The following is a 19,225-nucleotide window of genomic DNA, read 5'->3' on the forward strand; positions in this document are numbered from 1 at the left end:
GAAGTAAGGAGCTATTGGTGATCGATAATACTATCACTAAACAGGCAAAGAAGAAGCTAAAGAACATCACAATTGCTTGGATCGATTACCACAAGGCGTTCGATTCTGTTCCGCACTCGTGGCTTCTTGAAATACTCAAGATTTACAAGGTCAACCCTAAGGTGATACATCTCCTGAAGTGCCTAATGTCAACATGGCGCACATCGCTGACATGGAGCAATAAATCAGTATCCTATAGAACCTCAGAAATAAACATCAAAAGAGGCATATTTCAGGGGGATGGCCTAAGCCCGCCGTGGTTCTGCCTCGCACTGAACCCCCTTAGCAGTATGCTTAACAGATCTGCATACAGTTACTCGATGGACGCAAGGAACAGAATCAGTCACTTATTTTACATGGACGACCTCAAATTATTCACCAGAGGTAGGAAACAGCTGGAGGGGCAGTTAGAACTGGTTAGAAAGTTTAGCGAGGATATAGGGATGACATTAGGACTAGAAAAGTGTGGCGTGGTCGATGTGAAACGCGGTAAACTGGCTGAGGAAGAAAATGTAACGCTTTCCGATGGACGGACAATATCAACACTAGGAAAAGAAGACAGATACAAATACCTGGGCGTGCAGCAAACGTTTGAAATAAGGCAGCCAGAAAACAAGAAAGAAACTGAGACCGAGCTAACGAACAGAGTATTCCGAATAATGAATACACAGCTATCGGCCAAAAACAAGATAGAAGCCATCAACATCTGGGCGATCCCAGTATTTACGTACACAGCTGGCGTAATCACCTGGTCTAAAACAGACCTAGAAAGACTCGACCGGAAGATCCGAGCTATCCTGACACGGAACGGAATGTTGCACCCGAACTCAGCAATAGAAAGACTGTACTTACCTCGTAAAGAAGGAGGCCGGGGCCTGGGCAGCCTGGAGGACATCTACCTGAAAGAAGAGAAAAAAATGAGAGAGTACTTCAGGAACGGATACTCACCTATCCAGCAGTGGGTGGCAGCACAACGTTTCCCATCCACGCCTCTGGAGGAAGCAGGCACTCAAGAACCTGCTACAGAGGAGCCATCTGAGAGGAGGAAGCAAAGCTGGCAGGCAAAACCTCTGCACGGAAGGTTCTACGCCAGCTTGCACCAGTCTGAAGTGGACACGCTGAACTCTAACACCTACCTGTCTCAAGGATACCTATTCCCCCAAACGGAGGGTACACTCTTGGCAATACAAGACCAGGTTGTGCCAACACGGGTCTACACTAAGCTAATAATGAAGCAGCCAGTGGAATCTACAAAATGTAGACTCTGCGACAAAGCCGAGGAGACGGTCCAGCATTTGTCCTCGGGCTGCTCAACAATAGCCGGCACAAAATATCTATCCCGCCATGACAACATGGGGAAGGTTGTGCATCAGCTGATGTGCTTGGAGGAAGGCCTTTTACACCACTTTGTGCCACACCATATATACGCCCCTCAAACGGTTTTAGAGAACGACACCACAAAAATATACTGGGACATGACCATAATCACGGATCAAGGCGCCGAGCACAACAGACCGGACATGGTGGTATGGTCCAAGAAGAACAGAACAGCCATAATCATAGACTTCTCAGTCCCACTCGACCAAAACCTATCTAAGACCTACAGGGAAAAGATAACAAAATATGAGCCGCTGGCAAGACAAATGAAGAGCATGTGGCACTTAGATAAAGTCGAGATAAAACCCTTAGTCATCAGCAGCAATGGGTTGGTCCACCGAAAGACGACAGAGCACCTCCTAGAAATGAAACTGCCCTCGAACACAATTCTATGGATGCAGAAGGCGGTTATACTGGGGACGGTCGGCATCATACGCCAGGCAATCTTCCCTCACTGACAATATGACTAGTCTTGGCCAACCGGCCCGAATAGTCAGCCATACATATCCCACGTTCGTGTGAAATCCAAAAAAAAAAAAAGAAAAAAAAAAAAAAAAATATATATATATATATATATATTGATAATACAAAGCTGTTGGAACTTGACAGCTATGTTGTCTCGAGTGCCCAGAAGGAGGTCATACTGGGCACTACACGTATCGTAAGACGCTTCCTTCATAGCTCTTGATTCCACTTTGGCTCCCAGAGCCCGGTGGTATTTCGTAATTCCCTGAAAGGTGATTGACAAAAAAAAAAAAAAAAAAAAAATAAATATATATATATATATAAAAAAAAAATATATATATATATATATATATATATATATATTTTTTTTTTATATATATATATATATTCTTTTGAATGTCAGCAATACATATATATATATATATATATATATATATATATATATAGGCATATGGGGAGAAGATCATCAAATATAACGTCCTCGCTCGTCAGATCAGAGACATGTGGAAGTTGAAGTCGGTCACAATACTTCCCTTGATCATAAGCGCCAATGGGCTGGTCCACCGAAAAAGTTCCGCACATATAGAAGAACTTAACCTGCCTCCAAACACCATAGCATGGATGCAGAAGGCCGTAATACTGGGAACGGTTGGCATAATCCGACAGGTTATATATCCTTATTAGTAACTAGCAAGGTTGCCCTTGGCTCACGGGTCCGGGTAACCTGGTGAATCCCACAACTGTGTGAAATTAAAAAAAAAAAATATATATATATATATATATATATATATATATATATTTTTATATACTGCCTAATTGAAATTGACATCAAAATACAGGAAAAATTGGAAATTTCGATTAAAAATGTTTACTGATTTCACCCTTGTAATAACAAAAAGTTTAACGAAAAACACCACCAATTATTCAATCATCCTCCTCACTGAAAGGTCTGTCCATTCCTGAGAAAAAGATTAAAGATACTATAATGAGAATAATTTCAGATATCCAGTAACATAGCGATATTACTCAGTAGCGCTTGCCACTATTGAATAAGGGTCCATCATTTCCAAACGTTCCCCATCGGAGAAAAAAGCTATGTTGCTCTGGTGAGGTCAAATGAGACCGAAACCATGGTCAGCATCTGCTTTTCTTCGATGGGGCGTACTCCATTTGGGGCCTTAACGATGGCGAAGTGGCAAGTTCAATTCAGATCGTAACACTTGTTGATATTAATATCAGCTGGTGGTATGCATCTGAATTTATCCTCATTATTGTATTCATTGCCTCCCTGTTTAGGCGTGATCATTTCTTATTATTATTACAGGTACTTTTTGAGAAACTCGGCTATCCCCCACCTCTTATGGGAGGTTTACTACAAACTCCCGAATTATACATAAATGATCGCGTTATTAATAAAAATTGATCTGTTGACAACTTTCTACAGAATTTCCCATGAAAAAAATTATGCAATTTTTCGCATTACTTTTAATAACTCTGTACTCGATTTCGACTTTCAAAGATATCCTTCTGTGAATAGTGATTGTTTTTCTGACAGTAGAAAGAAAAGGGATTCGAGAAAAGAGGTCCATTGACAATCAACCATCCCATCTGTACCTAAAATTTTTCTCCCTAATTTCATATAACCTCGTACAAATTTTGTTTTAGCGTTAGTCTTGAATTGAAAACCTATATCTTGAATTCCGAACATACGCGTATCAACCGTATATTCATACAAAGTTCATGGAATTGATGATGTCCATTATATCTCAAATGAAAATTCCAAAAACAAAACATGAAACTGTTAAAGAATTTGGTAACTTGGGAACGATAAACATTGCCGAGTTTTCAGTTTGATGTTACCAGAATAGAGTGTGGTTGAATGCGATGAAGCTAATGTAACCTAATTAAGGTGACCCTTTAGATTCGATTAAAATCATCAGACATGGCATCATAATATGATTGAGTTTTCGTCCTTAACTCTCGTAAGTCAGTATTGTGACACGGTTCGGTTAGCCTAGGTTCAGTCAAACGTACGATATGGCTATTTATACACCAACCATACAAGTGTTGAGAGCTTTAGTTCAATTGACTATAACTTCAGTCGTGATAAAGCTTAAAAAAGTAATTATCTCAATTTTAAATTTCGGTATTTCGTGAAAATGGTTCACCTTTATTTCGTGAGTTGAATAAAAACAAGGAGCGAACTCGGAATTACAAAGCATTTTCCGTTAATTTAAGCTATTCCTGAATGTTTTGAGTGCTGTGTATCATTCTGTTCCAACGATTGTTCTCGAAATGAAATTGAATTTTTCTTCTCAATTCCACAGAAAAGTCATGTTTTTACAGAGATTTCAGCGAATCCGAACTTATACATAATTGCTAAGGGCACTCCATTTCTTGTACAATTCATCCGGCTGAAATATTGAAGAATTTACGTCTGAAAACGTTCTTGCTTTGTACCTCGAAATTCTTTGTCTGACATCAGGATCTCTCCCTTAATTTGCACTTATTGCCTTCAAAGCGGAAAGTTTGCGTTTATAGCTTCATATCCACCGAAATATAATTATTTTTTTAATATGAAAAGGCTAACCTATTTCGGTATTGAAACCGATTTGCATAAGGAAAGATATGATTGAAAGTTAAGAGAATATGAAGGATATCTCGAGTGCAGTAAAGAATTTTATAGTGTACCGGGTTGATTCAGGCCGTCACGTAAGCGCCATCTGCCAATGTATTGTTCATTTCTCAGCTTTTAGTCATTAGCAAAGATAATAGCTAACCTAACGTACTACTATAATCTTTAGTTGTTGGGAACTGCGTAAGCCCACCATGAATAGGGAACCGGAATTCGCCAGTTGTGTAGGTTGTGCAATTAAGTGTTGTTTTCTGTGAAACTCTCACTAACAAGTACATTCTCATTAGGAGCAGAAACCATGAAATTCTGAATAAGTATTCTGTTGTGTAGTAGAGAATATACATTTTCTTATTATAAAGTGATAGCTTCTTACCTTTTTACCCAAGTTATGACGAAACATTATACACTTTTGACATCTGCACAAATGGCACATGTTTTTCAAATAGTTGGCCAGACAGGATTTCATGAAAATACTTCTTTCGCAACTAGCTTTATAACGGTGACTGAATTTTTTCTCGAACAACAACAATAACTATTGCTAGGATTCTATAAAAAATATTCTAGCCCGAAAAACATTCATTTATTTTTTACTGTGTTCCCCAGTAATGTAACTTGGTGTTTGAAAAACCAATATATTCAAATTTCCGCAAAGGGTAGATTTTTTCGGCTTTTTTTTCAGGATAGGTAACTAATAGCTACCATATGAGATCTTACGGAATTATCCATTAATTCATGGATATTGGTGCAAATATCATAAGGATTGTTTTATCTTTTATCCGAATAAAAAAAAATTAGCAGGCATTATTCGCCATCATCAACTCTTTGATCAAGGTGGCTTCTAAGCTGTTCATCCTACCTCCGAATGAGATTAAAAAAACATATTCGGTAAAGGTTTTCTCAGCATGTACTACTACTTATAGTATGATGAAAATCAGATGTCAATTTGTTGAAAATAAATTTACTTTTATATTATTATTGAACGATATGAAAAGAACAGATGACTATGATGGATACGAAGTCGTTTGTGTTTTTCAAATATGATTCGACATTGTTGAACTTTCTGATTTTGCAAGCTGATGTGTTTATGATTGGTCATACATCTTGGATCAAAATACATTGTACATGTATTCCCGCATAAATTCCACTTCTAATTCTTCTGTGAATTATGAAACAAGAAATTCAATAGGGATCATATAACCACAGTGTTCGTATACGATGCATAACAGGCCGCTGTAAAAGCCATTGTTCTGATGGATGACAGAAAAGTGAAATAATTAGGTCAAATCTAGCGACATGTTAACATTTACATACTCGAGGATTAATAGCGGTGTGGTTTTTAGATATTTGAACTCGAAGGTCGACTATTATTATTAGCATAAAGATTTCCACTTGCAGATTTCACCTAAAGAAGGTAAGACTTGCATATTAGACATGAGATGATGAGAAAATACATACGTTCCATTCTGAGCGCAAAAAAAAAAAACAACGGAAGCAATTATTGATGAAAAAGACAAACCGGTCGATTCATTGGGAAATGCAAATAAAATAGGGTAGGTAGAGCATACCACGGTTGCTTCTATACAGGGTGTTCTACAAGCTTTATAACAAACTTTGATAGAAGGTAGATGTGCTTTTTTTGGCAATTTTTTCCTATGAACATAGGTCCGATTCTTTTTCGTTTAGGAGTTACAAGCATTTGAAAATATTTTTTTCATGTTTTGATTGAGTAGGCCGACAGAAAATATCGGTCGATATGTTAATTGACGTTATTTTAATTATTCATTTGACACTTGTTTCACTGAAGATGGTATCAACAATAACCATAATGAACATGCGTATGGGCATCAGAATCCATATGCCATTAGACAAAGACTCAGCAACGTGTCAGTGTAAAAGTTTGGGATGGGATTTTCAACAATGATTTGATGCCACTACATGTTATAAATGATCGTTCAAATGCAGATTTGTATATGATTTTTTTTTTGGAACACAACCTTTATTTTGACTTCATGGATAACTGAGAGCTCAACAGTGTTGGAAATATGTGGTATCAGCACGATGGTGCACCACCACATAGAGGGAGACAAGTAGTCAGTTGGCTGAATGAACATTTCCCGAATAAATGGATAACTATGTCAAGGATGACCAATACAATGGCCATCTCGTTCACATAATCTTCCCTTAGATTTTTATATATATGGGGTCATATAAAGCACCTCGTTTATTATGCTGAAATCCAATCTCATTAACAATTACTTGATAAAATCAAAGATGCAGCAAACCAAATACGAAAAAAAAACAACCCAAATCTGACTCGCCGAGTAACTGCATCTCTAAATCGTCGATGTGAAGCTTGCATTCAACCTGAAGGTGGACACTTTGAACTATTTTTGTAGTCCCAAAATTTCCATTAATTATTACGATTTGAATATAAAAATTTGATTTTTCAAATGCTTGTATCTTCTAAACAAAAACGAATCGGATATATGTTCATAGGAAAAAAATGTTCAGAATCTGCACAGCTACTTTTGTCAAAGTTTGTCATAGAGTGTAATGTTATAGTTCTTTCCGGACAAAACTTTTTCCTCTAAATATTCCATCACCAATTGAGCAACCGTACACGAAATAGGACTACCCATCGAAACTCCGTCTATTTGTTGAAAGAAATTTTCCTCAAACTTGAAATAACACGTTCCTAACGTTAATTGTACTGCTTCAATGAATTCGATTTCAGGAATCGACGTATACGGTTCTATTAAACTCCACTTTTCATGTAAAATTTGTGGTACCAGAACTGTTGGTATGTTTGTGTATAATGAAACGACATCTAAGGAAAATAGATCTTACAACTAATACTTACGACAACAAAATTAAATATTAAAATGGTCAACATGAAGTCGAGAAGAATAGTTTTGTTAAAATGTAAGGATAGAGATCTTATTCCAAACTTCTTGAAAGTTAAAAATGCACATATTGAGATTAAGAGTGAGTACTTAAATGAAAAATATCAAAGGTTACACATGAAATATCTTAAACAAACTCTCAAATTAATAATAACAGACACAACGAAAACTATCAACAACCTACAGAGATCATTGTCGCAAACTCTAAACACACTCCAGGCATACATATCTGACGAACAATTTTCAATGTTTGACAAATTACAAGGATCATTAGTGAATACGAATATACAACACAACACAGTGAGACATAATAATAAACTCAACATACTAAACTTGAGACAACATCCTATCGAACAGAATACACTACAAAACACGATTAAAAATCTCTCCAACACTACAATACCACCTGACATTCAAAACATACTGATTCTCGATCCTAAGTTTGCTGTAAACACTGACAATGTGAAACAAGTACCAATGAATCAAATAATCGCTAACATCGAAAGTAACATAACTAAACTTTCCCAGGAAAACCAAAATACAATCAGAACAAAATTAACAAGTACACTTCAAAAACACTGTAAGAAAATAAAAAATTCAAAGCTAAAGCCAGAGCAACGGAAATGCATCTCAAATTACTATAAAACAAAGAAATTTCTTAAGGAAAACCCACAAATTATAGTCACAAGAGCAGACAAAGGTAATGCAACAATAATAATGGAAAAAGATGAATACACACAGAAAATGAAACAACTACTTAATGACACCAAAACGTATAAGACAATTAAAAAGGATTTAACGTCCTCATTACAAAAACATTATAATGCATTTTTGAAAAAATGGGAAAATTCAGGCTACATATCAACCCATACAGAAAAATCCTTATCTATTCACAACAGCATGCCTCCTAAAATTTTCGGGCTTCCCAAAATTCACAAACCAAACATACCAATGAGACCAATAGTATCCCACTCACAATCGCCATTCTACAACCTATCAAAATATCTATCAGGAATACTTTCTAACATCATTAACAAGAATCCATATTACACAAAGAACTCATTTGAATGAAAAAAAAAATTAGACAAATTGCACATACCTCACAATCATAAATTATTTTCCTTAGATGTCGTTTCATTATACACAAACATACCAACAGTTCTGGTACCACAAATTTTACATGAAAAGTGGAGTTTAATAGAACCGTATACGTCGATTCCTGAAAGCGAATTCATTGAAGCAGTACAATTAACGTTAGGAACGTATTATTTCAAGTTTGAGGAAAATTTCTTTCAACAAATAGACGGAGTTTCGATGGGTAGTCCTATTTCGAGTACGGTTGCCCAATTGGTGATGGAATATTTAGAGGAAAAAGTTTTGTCCGAAAAGAACTATAACATTACACTTTTCAAAAGATATGTTTATGATTGTTTAATAATAACATCAGAAAATGAGATACAAAGAATAATTAATGATTTAAATAGTTTTCGCCATAAAATTCAGTTCACACTAGAAACAGAAATGAACAACGCAATAAATTTTCTAGACATGACACTTTTAAGAATGAACAACTCAATACAAACAAAACTTTATAGAAAGGAAACATGCACGGACAGAATAATAGATTACAACTCAGCACATATCTATAATCAGAAGAAATCGGGTACATTGACAGAGCGCTAAAACTAACTTCACCTATATACAGACCCACCATCATACAGGACATTACTTCACTTTTAATAAAAAACAACTATCCTCTACCACAAATAAAGAAGATAATAAAACATCGAACACACAAATTATACAACACCGAAAATTCAACAGATAAAAAAGAAGAACCAATCACATTCATACCAATACCATACGTACCTTCTCTATCTGAAAAAATAGAAAACATCTTGAAACCCTACAGCAACGTAAAAATTGCGCAAAAACCACACATTCAAATTAAACAACTATATAGCAAATTAAAATCACCAACACCATAAACAGAAACATCTCATGTGGTATATAAGATCAATTGCAATAATTGTGAGGGTGTATACATAGGACAGACGGAACAAAAACTGAAAGACAGACTGAAAGGACACAAGTACTCCAAAACACAAACAGCACTTTACAAGCACAAAACCGAGAATGGACATACATTCAATTATGACGAGACTATAGTGTTGGACCGAGAAACAAATAAGAAATCTAGAGACATTCTCGAAATGATTCACATAAAACAAAATGAAAAATCCATTAATGACAGATCAGACATTAGATACCTTCACAACATCTACTCCACTATTTTGAACAGTCTCAAATAAGCCGACAAACGAAAACAAACAAGAAGAAAAAATCATTATTGACGTGACAACTCCAGAATCATATAAAATCATAACCTCAATGACATCCAACAAAGAAGTTTTGAAATAACTTAAAATAAATTATTTCGAAGGTAATAAAAGAATTAGATCTCTATCTAACAAAGTTTTTAGAATTTTATAATACTTATAAATTGTTTGTTTGTTCTTGTTGTTTTTACATTGTGTATATTTTTTTTTACAGGCTAGAAAAAGGGTACTGCCCGAAACGTTGCCAATTACCATTATATTTTTAATAATATTAAACCCTGCATATCAAATACTGTTATTCTTTCATAAGTCACACAGGGTAAATACTTATCATTCAATAATAATAATTGAATTGATGTAGCCGATATTTGCCGAAAATCCATAATTGAACTTGAAACGATACTTGATTGTTTTTAGTAAAAATCAAGCCCCGTTTTAAATGTCCGTTTCCCTTAATTTTTCAGTTGAAGCAATGTAACACCGTCTGAAGGAGATTTCAGTTTTAATTTAGATATTCCGTAGAATATCCTCTCATTTCAGAAATATTTTTCAGAACATGAGAAATTAAATTCAAATTCCGTTTAATTGAAATTTCCATCAGTAATCCGCCGTAATAGTCCAAAACCGAGAAAAAGTGTCTTTCTGCATTTGGCGTTGTTTTTCCGTCCACAAAAACACCGGTGATTTGATGAATTGAGCATAAAACAACGTGGATTGCAGATAACGACAGTTTCTTTTACTGACAAAGAGATAACCGCCACCGAGAATATTTCTTCTGAGGAGAATATTCGACGAATGCCTAATTTTCGGATGCAATTTTGGTCACATGACCGTTCATATGTTGAAAAGATGATAAATATGGCCGCACAGCCGGACGACATTCTTAATTGATTTATGCTTCATGCCTTGTGATTCAAAAGTAGTCTTTTCATGTGTTGTCATCAATCCACGCTTTGGTGATTTAATTCAATTTATTTTCATTTCTTGATTCTTTTCTCCGTAGTAGATTTTGTTTTCATTTATTGATGGTGCGCCCGAACCGGAGTAAACCGTCTTTTCTTGATACCGCATATATGCGGTAGTGATTCAAGGTTGCATTTTTTTATTTGTTGAATTGTGGTAATCAACCTGTTTTTTTATTTATTTTTATTTTTTTTTTTATTTATTTTCTTCGGGATACAAACGGGACAAACCCAAAAAAGTATCCACACATTTAACATTAGAAGAGACAACATATCACCAGTTATTTTTTTTATTAGGGAGAGGTCAGCACCAGCTAGCTCTTTTTGTATAATGGACGCCACGTGATTTAAAAAGAAATGTTATCACGCTCACAATTAGATATAAGGCATAAGAAATCACGAAACAAAAGTTATAAATATCTGGTGTATTCAATTTGAATGAATCCGGTATCGATATAATTTTTCTGGTAGGCCCTGTACACTGAAGTGCGCACGCCAGCGTTTAGTTCACAAACAAATCTACAATTAGATATCCAATGCAACAAGATAATAATTCGCTGATAGTTAGATATGCATACAATAAAAAAAATATTGACAGTTTTTCTTATGTTATTCGAACTGATGCTTTCGTAAGAAATTTATAAATGGAGTGATCTGACCGTTCTGCGGCTCAATAAGCTCAAGATTTGGTACTGAGTTCTTCGTTCGGGAACAGCTGAATCGATCCACAAAAGGATAGTAAATGATGGCTTCCACCAATTTCCTCACTACCATGAACCTCGACAACTTCATGTCGACGAATTAGGAACAGGTACTGTACTAGTTCATAGCCGGTGAATACAATAAGTCGATGAAGATGTAATACAGCACAGAAAGGAAAAACCCTCTGAAAAGTTATTCATCTAGATAGAACGATTTCGTCATAAATTTTCATCACTTACGTGGTGTTGTGCGGGCTTATTGATAAGAAGATGTTGTGTTGCCAAATCCAATAAAGAAATTATTCTACTTCGAAGAGACAGGTACAAGTATGAATAATTAATAATAATGCAACCAATTCTCAGAATATACATCCGCTCAGCGTATCCAATAATCGATTAAAATAAACTCGAAATAACCAACAATCGGAGAAATTCTATGAGAACCAATCTTCAACTGAAAATATGTTAGATTTTTAAACATATGCCGCAACAATGACTATTCACAGAGACATCTGTATCATCGACACATTTTTCATTGAAGAAACTTATAACGATAAACAGTTTCCTTCGGAATTAATGATTGAAAGAAGGAAGCTGACTCAAGCAAAGCGACCTGCGATAAACAATTTTTCATCGAGCAAAAATAACAATAATTACCTAGAATAATAACAAGAGTAATATCGAAAATAATGAGTGAAAACGATTAAATGTTCAATATTGCAGTCCACCGGGCCCAAGAAAACTCAACCAGCCAGCATTATCACAGAAAAATGCGGATCGGAAAAACCGAAACAAAATGATTCGGAACTTGTATAATGTATGGGCAAAAATGTCCAAACCTGTCGACCGAGACAAGAAGTTATATGATCTCATTATTCTATGCAGCGGTGAATACAGGAAATAGTTGGTACTGGCCTGCTGCAGAAAGAAAGTGTTCCCGTGTCGTGTGTTATAGGGTGCGACAACCAACCGAACCTGAGAGACGATGTCAACACTATCCAGTCTACTATTAACCAGCTTGTAGGCAAACAATACATCAGCCATTCTTCTGCAATTTTAAGGCAAACCTCTTCAAGTCCTCTTGCATATTTAATCTATCCGCAGAATTGCGAATACAGAGGAATATTTTTAGGTCATCAGCGTACATGAGGAATTTACAAAATTGAAAGCAGGTAGCGATATCATTAACGTAGAGTATGAACAACAGTGGACCAAGATGTGAGCCCTGGGGCACACCCGATGTTATGGGAATATCCTCGGAACAGTATTGGCCCAACACTACCCTCTGAGACCTATTCCTTAGGTAAGAATCCAACCATCTTAGAAGGCTTCCATGCACACCCACATCAGCAAGCTTGGAAATAATTATTGAATGATCAATTTTATCGAAAGCCTTACTGAAGTCTGTATAGACAGAGTCAACAGCATATCCAGAGTCCATACTTCCCAGCACATATTCCACAAAAGTGAACAGATTAGTATCAACGGAGCGTTTCTTCACAAATCCATGCTGTTCAGTGTTCAATATGTTCTTAACATCGAAAAATAAGGAGTCTGTCACGATTTCCCCGAAGAGCTTCCCAATCATACAAAGCTTAGAGATGGGTCTATAATTTTCCAGGAGATTTTTGTCGCCAGATTTGAAAACGGGTACCACTTTGGAGAACTTCCATCTTTGAGGAAAGCAGCCCTCCATTGAAGATCTGTTGAAGAGGATAAATAAAGGCTCCACCAAGCGTTCCAGGCAGCTCTTCAAAAATGAAGGGGGAATCCCATCAGGACCGGGACCCACATTCTTCATCTCCATGATCTTCTCTCTTATCTTGTCACAATTTATGGTGTAGCTTCCCACATGTGAAGGTGCCTCAGGATACTCAGCCAAGTTTCCAACACTGGAAGGCAAGAATACAGATCCAAAGTACTCTGAAAAAAGATCACGAATCTTCTGACGATCAGCCACAATACCACCCGGAGTCCTTATACAGTCGGGCACACAAGGAGAGTTCCTCTTGGCTCTCACGTAACGCCAAAAAGACTTTGGGTTAAGCTTCAAGCTAATTTCCATACTCTCAATGAACTTTCTTGTTCTATAAGAAATTTTAATTTTTAACGCAGATTTCTGTCGCCTGGCTCTCTGGTGAACCAAGACCAATCGACGGAAGTCTCGAAGTCTTTCCGCTGGTAATGCTTGGTGTGTACACCTGCGGTTGCCTCGGAAAGACCCGTCCTACCCCTGTTGTGTTCCGTTTTCGTTTTCCCGTTTATTAATTTTTTTTTTGGTGTAGCAAGGGGAAAATCTGCAAGTCAGATGAACCACCCTCTCTCGAAGGGGAACGAGTGTGGGGATTCTTACTCTCCTGTGCTCGAGAAGCACTAAAAAACTGCTTCTTGAATATTGGTTCCGGGCATTTGCCTATAAACCGTTTATCTCTTAGTCGGTTTTTTCCTCGCACACTATCGTACTGGGATTTATGTGTTTATCCTCTATTGGATTTTTCAATAAGTTTCTGTTCTTATTTTAATCTCTAGGTTTCCTTCGATAAATTCGCATTCTCTCTTTGTCTTCCTCTGGGTCGTAGTCTACTAGTCTCCTGAATTCTTGATTCGGATGGTTTTTCGCTGTTTCGAATTATTTCTCTGCTTTTCTAATCATGAATGCCTTTATGGTTTCACATTTTAAGTCCCTATAAATCTGTCTATTCCTGAAAAACCAAGGTCCATCTATTGCACATCGTAGCAGCTTGTTTTCAGTGGCCTAAATTCCTTTGATATGCCTCTCTGCCGCGAAACCCCAGGCAACTGATCCATAAGTCAGTTGAGGCCTAGCAACGGCTTTAATAATCTTCAATTTTGGCTCTTTTTTCCTATCAGAAGGTAGAGTCTATTCATCGCTGCTTTCGTTTTGTCGATTGCTTGTTTGATATGACTTTTACAAGTAAGTCCTTCGTCAAGCGTTACTAATAAATATTTGGCTTCATTTTTCCAATCGATTTCATAGCCGTCAACTTCTAGATTCGTTGTGGGTCGCAGTCTTCTCTTCTGTAGTAATATTGCTTGGCTCTTTTGTCCATTGAGCTTGATTTTCCAATTTATGCACCAAGTCATTTGTTTCGCCAATCGCTTCTTGTAGAACTCGTTCTATTACTTCTGGGTTGCGGTGTCGAGTTGCTATGCCTGTGTCATCAGCATGTAACGTTAGCATGGTTCTTGAATTCTTTGGAATATCGTGAATGTATATGTTGTAAAAAAGTGGCACAAGTATTGACCCTTGGGGTACTCAAGCCTCTATATCTCTTGTTGTGGAGCATTCTCCTTCCACTTTCACGTAAAATCTTCTATTTTTGAGATAATTCCGGATCAACTTGCATATTGTGATCGAATATCCAGCACATCTCATGTGCTATTTATTCATCTCGCCCGCTCACGGCCAACGCTACAAAGGCCCATTTTAACTCATTCGGTTGGGACATTTTGAACCATCCTGCATATTCCTCTGAATTAGCTCCTTTAGATTTCCACCTTCATAGGTGGAACAAAATTTCAATGCGATGAGGAGGTGAAACAACAATTCCTGAAGTATGGCGAATGAGTTCTATGGGGAGGGCATCAAAAAGCTTGTGCCACGATCTACATAATGCATAGAACATAAAGATGTCTATGTGGAAAAATAACTAATACTTATACCTCTTATGCCATATATTTTTTTTCAAATCCTATTTTAAATTCAAAAATTGAGTAATGTTACCTTCGGGATATGTCTCGTAAAAAAATTATTGGAAATTACACACACCTAGCACCTTGTATAAATTAAAATACATATACTCCATTCACTTTTATTTTAGCACTCGGTTGGCCATGGAAATTTGACACATTTCACTGTGTATAGTAAGAAAATGTGGGGTTATGACGCTTGTCAAAACATTTTTGGGTTTTAAATCAACGCTACGTTGCTCTTTCTACGTAAAAGTTTCTGTTATTACGTATGTTATCACAATAACGAATCTCTTTGGAAAATATGTGACGAGCATAATTGAAGTTCATACAAACTGACTGAAGACATACCAAATCTAGTTATTGGCATGGAAAATACAAGAGATCAGTATAATATGATAATATGCACTGGCTTGAGGAGCGTTATCTTCTTTGGCTAAAGTATGAATACGTTACATCAGTTGTAGATTTCAAAAGTATTAACCCGAAGATGAAATGCATATGCTTCAGTGGTAAGGAATGGGTATCTCTCGAAGGAATTAACAGATGTTAATTATTTACAAGAATGTGGAATTCTTCAACAAAAAATCATCTTGCATCAATGGATATCAAAATAAAGGAAGTTTCAAGTCAAGCTTAGCTTCACCTTCGAACAAAAATTTCACATGAATGAACAATTAACAGGACAACTGGCTAGTATTTGGGGCTGTTCATCTTAATATATCGATATAATGATAATAATTAGGTATTTATTGGTACCTTAAGGTATTTACATTGTGTAGGACAAGTCGAATGAAAAATGGAAAAATCAATTTTTGGGAACTTATTCTACGATGACATTAATCGAAAATCCTGTAGTAACGTTTCGCATCAATTCATCCAAACATAAAATTCTCAAATGCTACCAATTTTTGGGTCTGCCAATAGAAGGAAATTCTTTGTCATCCTTTTTATTTACAATCTTTCTGATTGTGGAAATATTCAGCTGAAATATAAGTCGTTTATATTCAGATGGAACATTATATAAATTCACTTACATTGAATAAGCTCGATACCGTCTGACGTATTGTGGATTTCAGAATATCAGGGTAACTATATGAATGAGCGGACCTGAATTCTAAAAAGCACTTCCCGAAACCCTGTCTTCTCTCTTTTTCAATCACTTTCGGCATTTTCGTAATAAAAATTGATATAATAAGAATAATAATGAATGAATGCAGAAAACAACATGGTGATGAAGGAAGAGCAGAAAAGGCAAAAATACAAAGATCTTGTTTTCGAGCTTGGAACTATGTACCCGGGTCATAAAGTCAGGATGGTTGTACTGATCATAGGATGTCTCGGAGGAATGAGAGCCAACTACGTGGAAGAATTGAAGATTATTCCGGCCTGCAGATCTTGGGCCGAGATACTAGCGCACAGAATGCAGAAGGCGGTGTTGCTTGGGTCACTGCATATCATCAGATCCCATGAACTCTAGATGCCACTTGCAGCTCATCTCTTTTGTTAAGGGACGCTGCAAGGGCTGGACGAAGAACTTCTCCGTGGAATGTGTAAGGGGTTTTTAGTGAGTAGCCAAACAAGATCTCGGAGTCTCACACTACCTAGAGTGCGGACCCTTTGGGCGCCCATAAAGGGTTTTCCCCTCACACGAAGGAAAAAAAAAATAATGAATGAAATCATATAGATACACTCTGAAGATGTTAGGGACCCAACTGAAGCGAAGTTTAGTCTATGACTAATCTTACACTTAACTCCAGAGAGGCCCCAAAAAAATTACATTGATAATGGTCCAAACTATAGTAATACAACATGACATCAAGACCAGAAAAGAAACAAATCATATGAGAAAACTTAACACTTATAGAAAGCAAGAAATAGAATATGATAAAATAAACATCACTGAATCTGTCTCTGGAATAATATAGATCTGAAACGTGCCCTAAAATGTGAATACGAAGTTGAATGCAAATCCAAGTTGACTGCATTGAAAATTTTTACAGCACCGTAAGCCTAGTTGCACACACACCGATTTTGGACGGCCGATTTTATGTCGGTCGTCCAAATTCCAATAGTGGACCCACGTGTGGGAACGGGACCTGGCACACACGCCGACCGCCGATCGGTGCCGGTAAAATGCCGGTGAGCAATCGTCCAATACCGGCAATACCGGGATGTAGTGGCGTACGTGACTAAATACACGTGTCCACACGCACCGTTAGATGTTAGAGCAAGCCTTTCTCGTGAAGGAATAGAGCTTCTCATTTTAGTATTCTGACGTTATTTTTCAACTTCTCATGGAGTTCTTCAAAGAAATAGCAATAGACATTCTGAAGAAGTTGAAAAACTTACGGCCATCACGCCTGAGTTCTTCAAAAAGAGTGAAGAATGTTCCTGTGTGTTCTCTGGCTTGATTGATAGGATGAATCCAGTAATTGCGAATAATCCTACGGCGCTTAATACGGCGATACAATAACCACATAGCCGCAACACGTTTAGGATTCATTATTATTCATTAACCTTCTGTGACGACAACGAAGCAACTGATCGTATGGCCGGTAAAAATCCGGTGAGTGTGCAAGCAACTTCTACCGATAAAATGTCGGCCGATTTTATACCGGCCGTCCAAAATCGGTGTGTGTGCAACTAGGCTAAGAGAATGACCCTTGAAACCTGGCCGTCCGATGAGACGGAATCGTCAGCAAGTTCGCGCCACGTATATGACGATCATGAACGGCACATCTCGGTATCAACCTGAGCCTCAAATCGTGCACCGATGGCACCTTCATCAATCTGAACACGAAGCAACCCAAGTGCAATTTAGCCCGATTATCCATGCGTAGCCAATTCAGCTCATTTATTCTACGCGAAATTCCTCTGTCAAATTTCCTGAGCCCATAAATGAACCTTAAGCACCAATTTTGGATACTCTGAATGCGATTCCGGGAAAAATGATTGACACACGAACCATACACAACGTCACAGTAATCGAATCTCGATAGAATCAATGTTTCACATAGCATTTCCTTGATCTCAATCGTCAAATACCTCCGTGTGGAGTAAATCAATTTAAGCTTGAAAAAAGCTGATCTCGTAATCTGGGATACATGGTCTGAAAAATTCAGATCTCTATCAATCAATAGACCCAGATCTCTAGCACTGTCATATGCCTTCAGCCTTACTCCTTCGACACATATGTTCAAACTGTTCACAATATTCTCATAATCTCTGTTGCCCGTAAAGACCAACATTTTACTTTTATCTTGGTTTATGTTCAGATTATGGTGCAGTGAAATATTCCGTAAAACCTCCAAGTCCGAATTTATTCTGTAGGAAGACAGCAATATGTCCTCCGGCAAGAACCTGAATAAAAATTGCGCATCATCAGCAAATAATTAGTTGTGGCACCAGCGTTATGACATTGACGACATTTCATGAGTGCCAACCTTACTCCGTTCTAGTTACAAAAACTTGAGAAAATTACCTCATGGCCAACCGACTGCTAAAATAAATTTGAATGGATTATATCTTCAAGTGAAGAAGGAAAAGTAAGATGATACAGAGTGGTAAACTCTGAATGACCTCAGCCAGTACTTTGCATGAAATTGTAGTGGCCAAAATAATTGATTAGAATGAAGGGATTCTTCAAAGCAAATAATAATATTCACTTTTTCGCCTTATCATCGTTACTCTCCTTAAAAAATCTATTTCACTGTTTTCACATTTATTTACATAAGCCATCAATCAGACTTCAGTCTCCCAACGTAAGAAGATATAATTGAATTCGAACGGTGAATCTTTCATTGGACTTCCTCTATGTGGAAGAAATAAATTGTAAATGTAACGCATACATTTCCCACTTTTTTCATCGAATTTTCGACTACTTATGGAATCGACTGCACCTTATGCATAAAATATTTATTCATATTTTCGAGGGAGCAATAAAAATGAAATATGCTGTTTTCCCCAGGGATGTGACGAAAGCATGACTGATTTCCACAGGTCGATACTCCAAGGGAATGAATTTTACGTTCAGTCGTCAGATGGAAGATCGTTTTTCTATGCAAGTGAAAATTTTATCCTGGAAAGATTA

This window comes from Coccinella septempunctata, chromosome 8 (genome assembly GCF_907165205.1).
Source record: "Coccinella septempunctata chromosome 8, icCocSept1.1, whole genome shotgun sequence".
In the NCBI taxonomy this organism is placed as follows: Eukaryota; Metazoa; Arthropoda; class Insecta; order Coleoptera; family Coccinellidae; genus Coccinella; species Coccinella septempunctata.